The sequence below is a fragment of the Lissotriton helveticus genome, chromosome 12, assembly GCF_964261635.1.
Source record: "Lissotriton helveticus chromosome 12, aLisHel1.1, whole genome shotgun sequence".
Taxonomy (NCBI): Eukaryota; Metazoa; Chordata; class Amphibia; order Caudata; family Salamandridae; genus Lissotriton; species Lissotriton helveticus.
In genome coordinates this window covers 847,724,514-847,737,935 of record NC_136073.1, presented here as the reverse complement: position 1 = coordinate 847,737,935, position 13,422 = coordinate 847,724,514, and the positions used below count along the sequence as shown (strand labels likewise).

Below are 13,422 nucleotides of genomic sequence, written 5' to 3'. Positions count from 1 at the left end.
CTCGCAGCCCCCTCCCTCTGCCCCAGTCACATTCCCGGGCATGCGGAGTTAATCTGCCTTAAAGGGGCCTCGCCAGCGGAGGAAACAATTATCGACCCGTAAATAAAGATGTTATAAGGCCCCACAAATTAGCGGGGGTCTGGGGAATGAGCTGTCTGAGGCGTCTTTCTGGGGTGAGAAGTGATATGGCGGCCAGCTGCTCCCAGGGACGCCGGGGCCCGGCGGCCTAGCTGTCCTCGGGTACAAGGCCACTCTACCGTACATGGCAGCGTTGAACGGCTGGCAGGGCACCAGGACTGGCCGGAGGGGGCTTCTGCCCAAAGGAAGAACCTCTACCCATCACCTTACACTAGGAACCCCCAGAGTACGGACGGTTCACACTCATCTGCATTCTGGGACCTGCAGTTAGTGCTGCAGGCAGGACTACAAGTACCAGAATGCAATTGATTGAGCTAAAAACCAGGGATGGATAAACCGCTGACCCCATGATCTCTGACACTGTCACTTTCTACTTACAGCCTTGTTGCATGTGTGAATGAAAATCAGGCCTGTGTGATATTTTAATTATGCGGGAGTAATCAGAGTAAATTCGGTATTTTGTGTTACACATGTGACATGAAACTAACAAATTATGCCCATACAGGTGATTTTAAGTGATTTCGGGCATAAAATGCCTTCCAAGGGGTACAAAAACTGAGCCCCAGAAGCTGCTGTTCCTGTTCTGTTACATTTCGCTCTATTTTCATAGTGCAAAATGCATCCTTGAGTCCATTTTGGAGGCGAGGTGCTGTTTGTGTTAAGAAAAAAAGCGCCAAATGCAGAGTTGCACTCCTTTCCTAACTCCGCATAATCTTGCATAACTTTGCTGTAATTTCCCGTAATTGCACTACAGCAATTTACACAAATTAAGCCTACACAACTCCCACGTTCCTGGTTCCATGTGTGACCGTCCCATCCAGGCCACGTTTTTATTTTCCCTTTACAAGCATGAGGCTGGCGCCGTTTCTCGGCCAGGTCTGTAAACCAAATGCAACCAGGGGCCTTCATTTGTATCCAAGTTCCCTTTATGACGCAGGAAGGAAGTGACAAGTCGGTCCTTTTTTGTTTACCAGGGGTGACCCACTACCCAAAACACTATGTAATTCCTATTTATCATATTTTTTTTACCATTTTGTTTCTATTTACACTAATATTTTGTATTCATGATGATGACTTTTAGAATTATTGTGTATTTTTTATGATCCATTTTTGAGATCGACTAAAGACTGAATTGGAGAAAAAAATCCTATTGAATAGTCAATTAAATTCTACTTACTTTTAAATGTGCCTTTGTCACGTGTTTTATTGTTAATGATCCATACCATTGTAAGACGATTTATTATAAATAGGTGCTTCTTAGGTCTAAACCCATCTGGGCCTATGCATTGTCATCTTGTTTCAGCTGCTGTTAAAGGCAATGCAAACTAGAAGTCTTAGGCGTCCTAAGGACTCAGCCGTGCGACGCGCATTCCACGTCACTGCAGCAGGTGCACAAACCTGGTCAGCTCTACTGCCCGCCGAGTGTTACAAGGGAATGGGGGATAGCTCTGCCACCTCTCGCTGCAGCAGGCGCACTAACCAGCTACACTCCCCCTCGCCCGCCAGCAGGAACAGCTGTGATTCTCCTGGGAGTGTCCTGTGCCGCATGCAGGGGCGCACATACCTGGCACTGCCCGGGTGGAGAGAGGTCCCCGGATGTGCAGGACCCCCTGAACCTCCGTGGCCTGCCGGCGTGGGTGTGCCCGGGCCTCGTGTAAATCAGGGCCTGTCTCCAGGCACTTAGGCCCGGGGCCGCGGCGGCTGCCCTGCAGATGGATGGGGCTCTTTGCGCGCCCTGGACGGCTCTCTCTGCCCGGGCCGAGGCTTCCGGCGGCCGCGGCCATAGATCAGTCTGAGGGGCTGCGGAGGAGCCGGGAGTGGTGTGCACTGGGGAGAGAGAGGCAGGGCGGGGGCACCGGGGCACGAGGACGGCCACAGAGAGGCCACAGGCAGGGGCGTCGGAAGCAAAACCTGACTGACATGAAGACATGCGGCTTTCAGGCACTGCGTCGAAGAGACGTCACTGACGTGCAAGGAAAGGCAGCTTACAGACACTGCATTGAAGATACACGACACCTGTATTTATCCCCCAGGCCTGAAAACGTGCGTAGCGCTGCGGTTGAGCTGGTATTTCCATGTAGCGCTATGTCGACTAGATAACAAGTGGATGAGTTTATGAATAACAACTAAACAATAAACGCATGCATTAATAGTTTATTCACATGTAAAGTTTACCGGCCTGTCAAACGCGCCACCCCGCACCAGGCCACCAAACTCCTTTGCATTGCCACCGGAGCCGGCGTGAGGACATTACAACCTGATGATGGGCGGGGCGCCCGTCTGGAGGCCCCACCAGGGCCTGGGTGCTGGCTGGCAGCCCTCGCATCTGTGGGACAGCCAGCACCTAGGCCGCAGATAAACACAATCTCACCACAAGTGCCCGCGCACTGGCTGCCGGGAGAGATAAGGTGCCACTGGGACCATCTGAGGACACGGAGGGTGCCCGGCGTGCTCGTGACTCACTGGGCGCGCAGTGGTGCAACGAGCTGTGTGCGTGGCGCGGCCAGCGGGCTCTGTGGCACCCGAGCTATGTTCCCCTGACTGGCCCTGCATCCTCAGTGCCTCAATCTCCGGTGGGTTGGATTTCCACTACAGACGCACAGAAGTGCACCGCGAGTCCTTGTGACTGGCCCTGCACACCTATAGTGCTCCGAGCTCTTGTGAGCTGCAAACTTTGTGGTGCGCAAAGCTGTGTCCCTGTCACTGGCCCCGGACACTCACAGCTGTGAGCTCGTGTGACTGTCCTTCCACACTCGAACACCCAAAGCTCTTGTGGGTCTGCCTTCCCCAACAGACATGTGCACCTTGCACGCTGGGTCCGTGTTACGGACCATAACACTCACCGTGCCCCGAGCTCGTGTGATACAGTGCACGCTGCGTGTGCGTGTGAGAATAATGTACACTCACAACCCCCCGAACTCCTGTGGGTATGACTTCCCCTGCAGACTGCGGACGTTTTCCACACAATTATGAACTTGACACATAATACATAATTATCTACATAATCTGCAGATTTCTAACAAAGCTATTTTTTTTTTTTAGCTCAAACGGATCAAATTTGACTAAAAATGTGGCAACAAGTGCTCCTAGGCTGTGGAAGGACTTTCACAAAGGCGGACTGCCCATCTTTCAGCTGCTAGTTGCTGAATTATGTTGTTAAACTACTAACAACGAGGTAACCTCCTCGCACAGACAAGTGTAACCATGAGTAAACTATCACAAAATGTACTGCATAACTCCACATCATTTGCCCTTTCTTGGTGCATAATTAACTCAACCCTGCCTTATAATTTAGTCTTCCCCTTCCGCATAATTCCGGTGGCCCTGTCCCTAGAGTTTCTTCTGCCTGTTATTCTAATTTTAAAATTTGTCACAACTTTCATCATCGTAAAAAAAGAGTCAAACACTATTGCCTCTGAGGGGCAGTTGCACTACAGAGCGACTCATCGCGGTGTACAGAGCTAGGGGTGCGCGTGACTGGGCCTATAGAAGCTCACTCCATGCGTTGTACGACGGTAGCCAATCACGGCGCAGCTGGAACAACTTTGAACCCCGGCGACTGAAGCAAAAGTCTGTTCGTCTTCTCTGGCTGTGCTATACCTTCCGACAGTGTGTGTGTTGGATACCATAATTATTTTGAATTTTTAAGCTGCCGTTTTGTTTTCCTATTGATCTGTGACACTTCGTCAGAGGTGATGGGCAGAGGTTGAGAATGTGTCGCTAGCAGTGCCCAGCCTGTCCCTGATTGGCTGATTTACACTGCAGCCAATGAGCGTTCTTGTATGATATTTGTCTTTGAGGAGCCCACGTGCTGGGTTGCTTCCCTGGTTTAGTACAACGGGATCAGATCGGGGGAAAAAAAAGCATTGCCCTTTCATCACCACAGAATTTTGAAGGAGTGAGAAGCAAGCGGGCCTTCTCAGGGTCACCCTGGCCTTGTGGGGTGTGAGATCTGCCTGGGCCTGGGATCTGGCTGTGTCTGAACATCTTCCGTTTTACCACGAGGTGCCCTGCCGCCCCCCTTTACAGGTGTCCTTGGCAAATCAGTTTTTTCCAGGCCCCAATTGCAAAAACATAAATTCCCAAATACACACTGCAAATATCTCGAGATTTTATACATCCTTTCCTGCACGGGGCAGCCTTGGCTTCATTTCAAACTCCTGTTGAGCTCACCCCACACATATCTTTCATCTCGGTTCATTTACATTTCTATGTCCAGTCCTGCCGTGTTTGGGGCAAGGGCCTGTGGGTTTGGAGATGTTTGTGTATGCTAACATGTTGGTGGTCTGAATTTTGAAATCTGTGTTTTCACAAAATATGTTTTTGCAGTCTCCGCTCTTGGTTCTCGCTGTCCTGATGTGAACCTCGTCTCTCCCTCCTCAGGCCCCCTCCTCCTGCTCTGGCCTCTCCCCCCTCCTCCTGGTCTCCTCTGGCCTCCCTCCACCTGACTCGCCCTGCTCTCCCCTCTCCTCCATTGGGTTTGCAAGTCGAGCTGCCTTGACATGGCCTTTCTCCGGCTCACCTTCTCTTCCTCTGGGTCCTCTTCACCCTCCATCTCCGTGGCAGGGATCTCCCCCTCTCCACCCTTAGCTTTAAACCTTCTCCCCCTCCTCCTGAGATGCTCAGTGCCCTTCTTTCTTTCTGTTCTTTATTTCACTGAGTTTTATATAGCGCAAACTTGACCCGGTATTGAGTATCCAAGCACTTTACATAGCACCAGTTGCGTTACATGAGGACACATTCATTTTTGTTAGGCCCGGGGAGATTAAGTGATTTGACCAGCATCACAGGATGTTCAGCGTCATTGCCGAGACTCGAACATGGTTCCCCAGCTTCGAGGTCGCCCGCCCTAGCCATTAGACCAACTCCTCTCCCCATCTTCTTCTTCACCATAGATTTACCTGAGGTCATTCTTCCTCCAGAGGTTACGACTGTGGCTCCCTCCGTCGCCATAGATTTCCCTGAGGTTCTTGCTTGCCCGGGTCCGGTCACCCCCTGAGGTCCTTCCTCCTCCGGGTTTCTTCCGAAGGGGTGCAACCATGGCTCCCTCCATCGTCATAGATTTCCCTGAGGATCTAGCTTGCCCGGGTCACCCCCTGAGGTCCTACCTCCTCCAGGTTTCTTCCTGGGGGGTATGACCTTGGCTCCCCCTTCTCCAGAGTTTTTCTTGGCAGAGCTGTCCTCCCCTGGTCTCTCTACATCCGGGTTCCCACAATCTCACACTTTTTGCATAGGGCTTCCTCACAGAGGTGGCCCACTCTCAAGATTTGCTTAAAACAGACCAGCCTTGGTCGCCACGCGTCTGTGCCCCCAGGTCCTCCCCCCAGTCCATGACATCCATGGCAGATCTCACCAGTCCCAACCACTCCTTCACCATACGTTTTTCAAGTACAACATAACATAACGTATATTTGTAAATCGCACGTTCACCCAGAATGATATCTTGGTGCTGAATAACAGATGTCTATTGTTATCCAAATCAATGCTACTCGTTTTATTGTCCTCACAAGGATGAAAGGCTGATTGGACCTGCCAGGATTTGAACCTGTGACCACGAGGTCCAATACAGGCCCCTATAGTGGACGTGTTAGTCCACTAAGCCACCAGACCCGGCCTATAGCTAATATCTCTTGGTCTCCCTCCCTTACCATCATTTTGCAGGTCTGCCTTAGCTACACAGCCATGGAGCACTGCAGAAGAGCGGTTCACCACAGAGAATTGAGCACAAAAGGTCGCATAATTAAAATGAGAGTTGGTGGCAGAGGAAGGGGCAGTAAGGTATACAGGGAGGTATTTGGAGGACCTGGAAGGGGCTAAGTGGGTGGATAAAAACCCAGAGATGGTAGAGGATGGGGAGCTAATTCTCATCCGAGAGGTCACAAGGCGATGACCTGTACAAGAGATTGTTTTTCAGCTCTTTTTGGAAGTGGGAAAAGGTCAGAGCCTTCCAGATAGAGTTCAAGACCCTTAGTCATGGCCGCTTGAATGCAATTCTTAGGCAGGGGAATTTCCCACATAATTATGGATTTGGCACCTTTGCCACATAATCCATCATCAGCTGCATAATTTGCAGATTTAAACCAAACAACTTTTACCTCCAACAGATCAAAAGTTATTAAAGCTCGGCAATGCAGGTTGCTGCACAGTGGATGGCTCTTTGAAAAGGTTTAATGGCCACCTTTCAAGTACTTATTGCTGTATTCTGATGTTCAGCTGCTACTAATGAGGTGAAACCTTTGCCCATACAATGTTAACATTGTAAACGGAGTCAAAATAACTAGGTAATACTATCACAAAATGTGCCACGTTAAGCCACATAATTAACCTTTTCTTGCAGCATAATGTAGTCAACCCTGTGGTATAATTTGGTTCCCTTCTGCTACACAATTCTGTGTCCCAGCCCACGCTGCATCATGGAAGTGCCCGACTTTGGTCTTTTCCTTCCTGCACTCTGTGGTCGCAAGTCTAGTGTTGCTGCTGCTGCAAATGTTGCAAGAACCCACAGCGCGGTTTCCAGGTACGATGGGGTGATATTAGGACATTGTTCTGCATTCTGTCCATCAACTGTTGTTTTTGCATTTGTCACCCTGAATGGGACGGGTATGCTCAGACTTGAGTCCCGTGCTCTCCATGCCACTGGATTCAAGCTATCCTGGCTGATGAGGGCTGAAAGCCAGAAACCGGTCCTTGGATGCTTGTTTCCAGTCCAGGGAGGACCTGGCTTGGCAGTTTGGGCAGGACTGTTCCGATGAGGCACAGGGTCAAGACTGATTTGCATATGACTAGGTTCAAACTGGAATGCCATGGTGAGCAAAAAAACGATGGATTTAGGCCCAGATCTCTGTACTGGGGTGAATGTATGACAATGTTCTGCATTCTGTCCATCACCTGTTGTTTTTGCATTTGTCACCCTGAGTGGGACGGGTATGCTCAGACGTGAGTCCCGTGCTCTCCATGCCATTGGATTCAAGCTATCCTGGCTGATGAGGGCTGAAAGCCAGAAACCGGTCCTAGGATGCTTGTTTCCATTCCAGGGAGGACCTGGCTTGGCAGTTCGGGCAGGACTGTTCCGATGAGGCACAGGGTCAAGACTGATTTGCATATGGCTAGGTTCAAACTGGAATGCCATGATGAGCAAAAAAAGTATGGATTTAGGCCCAGATCTCTGTACTGGGGGGAATGTATGACATTGTTCTGCATTCTGTCCATCAACTGTTGTTTTTGCATTTGTGATATTAGGACAGCCTTGTAGATAACGCAGCAGGTCGTGAGTGCAGCAGTGGACGGTGTGGGTAAGCGCAGTGAGGCGGGGTGTGGGGGATGCCGACAGTCGACGGAATATGGAAAATTAAATAAATAAATAATTCATATTCTGTCGACATCCTCCCTCCCACCCCATCCCGCCCTGCCCCACCGTGCTTACCTGCACCGGCCGCTGCTGCGTGAGCGTGACAAGAGAGGGTGGAGGTACAGGTGCCTGGCAGAGCAGAGACAGTCAACACCTGGCAGTTTTCATCTGGTGTGCTGTAAATGTCCTAAGGTTGGTGTCTGCGTGTAAACCCTTGGCGTTAGCATGGGTGGAGAGTGGTAGAGTGCATCAGCAGAGATTCCGTTCTGAGAGCCAAGCTTGCACTTAAAAAAAAAATATTTATGTATTTGTTTGTTTGTTTGTTTATTTATTTATTTATTTAGTTATTAACCCCTTGCCTGCGCTGAACGTTCCACGCTAGTGCGGAACGTTCTATTGCGCGGGCGGGGTCGCGACATTCAACGGACGTGCACAGCACTACCGAGGTAGTGCACGCGACGTCCGCTGAATGTCGGCAGCAGCGATGGGGTTAAAGTGCCAACCGGAGGACCCTCATTAAGGCATACATAATACAAGGAGCATCATTGACATGATAAATGAAACATATTGCTATGACTTCGTGGGCGGACATGAAAACCACTCGTTTTGGTACTCGAGCAAGACCTGTGAGGTGCAAATGGTGAGCGCGTGTTTAACAAGGCAACAAAGGGCGCATCACAGGTAGTTCCCAAATAGCATACAGTCTGCTGATGAAACAGTAAATACATATGTGTCAGGGGAGGGAGAGAAAGGAGGAAACATTGAATAATAAAACATCCCCATGATCGGTCCGCCTCCCCGGCCTGTACATCTTTTGGTCTGGCCACCGGCCGAAAACATATGGTATTGAGGACAAACAGTATACATGGGTCCAAGTACATAAAACTGAGCGTTTGTGGGGCCTTTAGGATAGTATGTTCATGGCGGACGGGCATTGTTTTTGGCCTCTATATTGAGGATATAGGTGGCCCAGTTGCCCCCACCAACTGTACCCACCCCCTTGAAGTGTAACACGCAGTGTGCTGGCCTCTGCCCGCGCCCAGTGCACAAGTGTACATAGCCATTTCCGTGTGTCCGGTACAGAAGCCGACTTCCAAGTCATGGCTATTTGTCGCTTATAGAGTACGAATGCAATGAACCGGTGTAGATGTTTGTCCCCTTCAGCCAAGCTTGCCCTTGATGCTTCTCGCTGTCACTGGCCATGAACACACTTACATGAGAGCCGAACTGCCCTGCTTCCCCTCCTCAGCCGCTGTTGTCTCTATGTCCACAGATTTTCCATGCAAAAATGACATGCCATGGTGTCCCTCATCAAAAGTGCTAGACACTCCTAGCAGGGCTGACCTTCCCTGGTCTCCCCCATCCCTGGCTGCCATTGTCTCCATCCGTCTCCATGGATACCCCTAGCACAACTGGCCTGCAATGGTCTCCCTCCTTGTCTATAGAGCTAGCCAGAGCTCCTGGATTATGGTGCCTGAGGAAGTGATGTAAAATGAGGTGCCTGAGGAAGTGATGTAAAATGAGGTGCCTGAGGAAGTGATGTAAAATGAGGTGCCTGAGGAAGTGATGTAAAATGAGGTGCCTGAGGAAGTGATGTAAAATGAGGTGCCAGAGGAAGTGATGTAAAATGAGGTGCCAGAGGAAGTGATGTAAAATGAGGTGCCTGAGGAAGTGATGTAAAATGAGGTGCCTGAGGAAGTGATGTAAAATGAGGTGCCTGAGGAAGTGATGTAAAATGAGGTGCCTGAGGAAGTGATGTAAAATGAGGTGCCAGAGGAAGTGATGTAAAATGAGATGCCCGAGGAAGTGATGTAAAATGAGGTGTCGGAAAATGAGGTGCCTGAGGAAGTGATGTAAAATGAGGTGTCGGAGGAAGTGATGTAAAATGAGGTGCCTGAGGAAGTGATGTAAAATGAGGTGCCTGAGGAAGTGATGTAAAATGAGGTGCCGGAGGAAGTGATGTAAAATGAGATGCCCGAGGAAGTGATGTAAAATGAGGTGTCGGAGGAAGTGATGTAAAATAAGGTGCCTGAGGAAGTGATGTAAAATGAGGTGCCTGAGGAAGTGATGTAAAATGAGGTGCCAGAGGAAGTGATGTAAAATGAGGTGCCTGAGGAAGTGATGTAAAATGAGGTGCCTGAGGAAGTGATGTAAAATGAGGTGCCTGAGGAAGTGATGTAAAATGAGGTGTCGGAGGAAGTGATGTAAAATGAGGTGCCTGAGGAAGTGATATAAAATGAGGTGCCTGAGGAAGTGATGTAAAATGAGGTGCCTGAGGAAGTGATGTAAAATGAGATGCCTGAGGAAGTGATGTAAAATGAGGTGTCGGAGGAAGTGATGTAAAATGAGGTGCCTGAGGAAGTGATGTAATATCAGGTGCCTGAGGAAGTGATGTAACATGAAGGACCCCCATTGGAATATGAGAATGAGACTGTTGTGGAGAGGAAAGATTATCTGCGATGACGCTGTAAAAGATGTGCACTTAAGAGTAATATAAAAAAACGTGATCATTGGAATGATTGATTTAGTCTCAGCACTGGTAATTGCACAGGTCACATTCCAATCCATCGTTTTTTCAGCGATGCTGTGGACAGGCAGTTGGGGTTGCTCTCTTCCGACTGGAGCGGGACCGTGGCTGATGCGCATATCGCTGCTCCCTGTCTGGATTGCCACAATGGGCAAAATAACTATGGACTGGAATGCAGCCATGGGTAAATTGAGGGTAGCTGAGATTCATTCAAGCATTCCACCAGTCATTTGTAAGGAAAATATTAATGCAGATCCAATTCCCACAGGACCTTTTTCAGGATGGGCACCACAATTTTACAATACATTATATGTTGTCTTCAAAGAAATCTCGCCAAGATGGATGCTGGATTTAGAGAAGTAATCAAACACACAAAGGCATCGCTCTTCGAGACCGACCAACAAGAACACCCAAAAGCACAAGATGTAGCTCTGCAACACTCAACTAGCTGAGGTTTAAAGGACGAAATATACTTAACAACGCAGCCGGAGAATGCCTGCATTGAAGGACGAATAAAACTGTGTGTGTCCATAGAAGAGGGCTTGAATCACCCAGAAACCTCCCCAAAAATCTCTTCAGTCATGAATTGCCCCACAAACACCCTCCTACGTTGGAACCATCTTCGCTGAGATGCACATGCGTCAACTGGGTACCCTTGAGGGACTTTAGCCCCCATCCCGCTCTGGACTGTCAAATGTTGTGGCCGCTTGCCTCTGAGAGGGGCAGAGACCACTGTTGGCCAAGGAGTCTTCAGGCACCCGCTGTGCCATGTTATCAGACGTTTCTTAGGTACCATAACACCTGTGGTGCTTTGTGGCGCTAAAACTAAATAATGAGAAGCACTAATGCCAACAGTCGATTAACAGTATTGAGGCTGCTAATGAGAAGCGTTGATGCCACTGGTTGACTGGAAGCTTTAAGGCTGCCGGATAATGAGAAGCAATGAGGCCGCCGGTCAACGAGAAGCCTTTAGGCTGCCAAGTGGTTGGAAGTGTTGAGGTTGCTGGTTTATGAGAAGCATTAAGGCTGATAGCCGGTGATAAGGTTTGACGCAGTTTATTGATTAAAAGCATTGGGGCTGCCAGTCGATAAGTGTTGAGGTCACCAGTGGGTTATAGGTATTGAGGCTGTCAATTGATGAGCAGTATTGAATTCACTTATCAATTATATATATGTTGAGGTTGCTAGGCTACCAGCTAAAAAAGCTACAGACCTTCCACAATGCGGCCGCCAGAACGCTACTGGGTATTCCGCGTAGGTCCAGTTCTAAGGAACTTCTGCGAGATTTGCACTGGCTTCTGGTTGACCAGCGTGTTCTGTTTAAGGCCCTTACCATTGCTCACGGTGCCCTTTACAAATCATGGCCCCTGTATCTCAGGAGACGCTTTGACTTCTATGTACCACCCAGACACCTTCGCTCCATGGGACAATGCCTTGCTGTTATTCCTCGTCACTGCCTCGTTAGAATGGGAGGTAGCTCCCTCTCTGTCAGGGCGGTGAAGGCCTGGAACAGTCTGCCCTTTGAGCTCAGGAACAACCATGACCTTAGGCTGTTTATAAAGCAGTTACAAACTTTGCTTTTTAATTAATCATCCAGCCATGGCACACGCCATCCTTCTCCTCCGAATTAGCTTTCGCGCCGGGACACTTCCGAGTATCCGTGCGCGCTACAAATGGTGGATAACATAGGCAATGATCAGAGTTGACGGCGCCGGACAATTATAAGCGTTAGGGCTGCTGCTCCAATAGAAGCATTAAAGCCGCTGGTCAATTGGAAGCATTGAGGCTGCTAGTTAAGAAGAAGTATTGTAGCTGCAAGTCGATTGAACGTGTTGAAGATAGTGGTCTATGAGAAGCAATGAATGCGCTGGTCGATTATAAATGTGGAGGCTGATGGCTGATTAGCAGCATGGTGCGACTGGTTCATTATAAGGGTTGAGGCTGCCCTGGTATTTAAGATGTTTTGCGGCCATGATTGACTGTAAGTGTTGAGGCCACATGTCGATTAGCAGCATAGATGTGTATGGTCCATTTTAGAGGCATCGAGACTGCTGATCCATGCGAAACTTTGAAACATTTGTGGCCAAAGCACCCAGGAAACTAGTCGAGAGCTATACCGACACAAAACAGATAATGAGAACGCTTGCATGGATACATCAATGTACCTTGCTAACGTATTTGTTACATATGTAGTCAGTTTGTGATTGTTTTCGCAATATTGAAAAATATAAACAAGCCTGACATGCATATGTTGTTGAGAGACCATTCAAAATGTTTGGGGCATTGCCCGTAAAGGCAGATGTCAGAGTGGAACTGTTCTACATGTGATGGCTGTGCAGGAAGGCCTTCCATGTTAGATCTTGACTTCCTTCACATACAGTCTGCTCGTTTACCAGATATTTTGGGGTCTCCGTATGTACTGTTATGTATCTGATGCAGACCATGCTGCAGGCGCTTCGTGCTGCCGGGCTCGGCCGAATCCGTGAAGGCAGGATGCTTCCAGTGCCTACCGACCTTATGACCCAGTGCCGGGAAGGATGGAGATGCAGACATGACTGTAGAGCCTCTTAACTTTAACGCATTAACTGCTTCGAATGTTCCGCGCCAGTGCGGAACGTTCGAAGAAACGGGTGGGGCTGCAACAGCCAATGGTCGTTCGCAGCACCGGGCAGGTAGTGCTCCCATCGGCCGTTGGCCGACGGGAGCACGAAACAGGTTAAACACTGCTGAGGCAGGTCCTTTGCAGCACACAGGTCTCCAGTCCAATCAGCTCTTGCGTTTCACAGCGCCGTTACACAAGACCGGTATAGAACCTGGTTGGTTATAGTCAACGGGGGCCTGATGCAATCAGAAGCCCATCCAGGTCAATCCCAAGGGGGCGTCCTTTGCACTATGGTACTGTTCCATTCAAATAAAGTTTTGGGGTTTCCCCGCACTGTTTCCGAAGACCAATGAGCCAGTATTAAGAACCCAGCTAGGTCAAGATTGTAGCTGCAAAATCCAAACCTAGAGAAATTTTTCAAACTCTGCAAAAACTCACAAAACTCCTGTCTCCAATTGTTTTGAAGGAAAAGTCTGTTTCCCAGTGCAATGACTTGGCTGAATTTTTTTCAGCTAAAGTAAATAAAATATATGCCTCTTTCCCCTGCACTCTCACTCCCACCCCTCCGCTAATTCAGGATAAAATCAAGACCTTAGACTCCGCTCCAGCCCCTCCACCTCTGCTCAGCCACTTTCCTTGCATGGATCTCGAAGTATTGGAGTCCATGGCTCGGAAAGTAAAATCCGGATCTCCATCTGACCCGGCACCTCCGGAAGCCATGATGCTGGTCTCTCAGACTGTCCTACCGATCATTAGGAACCTGCTAAACTCCTCCATTGCCTCGGGCATTGTCCCTTCTGCTTGGAA

At 49.2% G+C, this 13,422-nt stretch overlaps 1 protein-coding gene and 1 long non-coding RNA gene across 6 annotated transcripts in view; one reads left to right on the top strand and one right to left on the bottom strand.

Annotated features, from left to right (window-relative positions):
* LOC144798776 (uncharacterized) overlaps positions 1-3,300 on the top strand; it is a 127,977-nt gene extending 124,677 nt beyond the window's left edge. The window contains exon 5 of the long non-coding RNA XR_013603640.1: positions 3,181-3,300. This is a non-coding gene — a long non-coding RNA (uncharacterized LOC144798776). The remainder of the gene's footprint in view (positions 1-3,180) is intronic.
* The window catches only part of NFIC (nuclear factor I C), a 322,708-nt gene that overhangs the window by 248,211 nt on the left and 61,075 nt on the right, over positions 1-13,422 (bottom strand). The window lies entirely within an intron of this gene.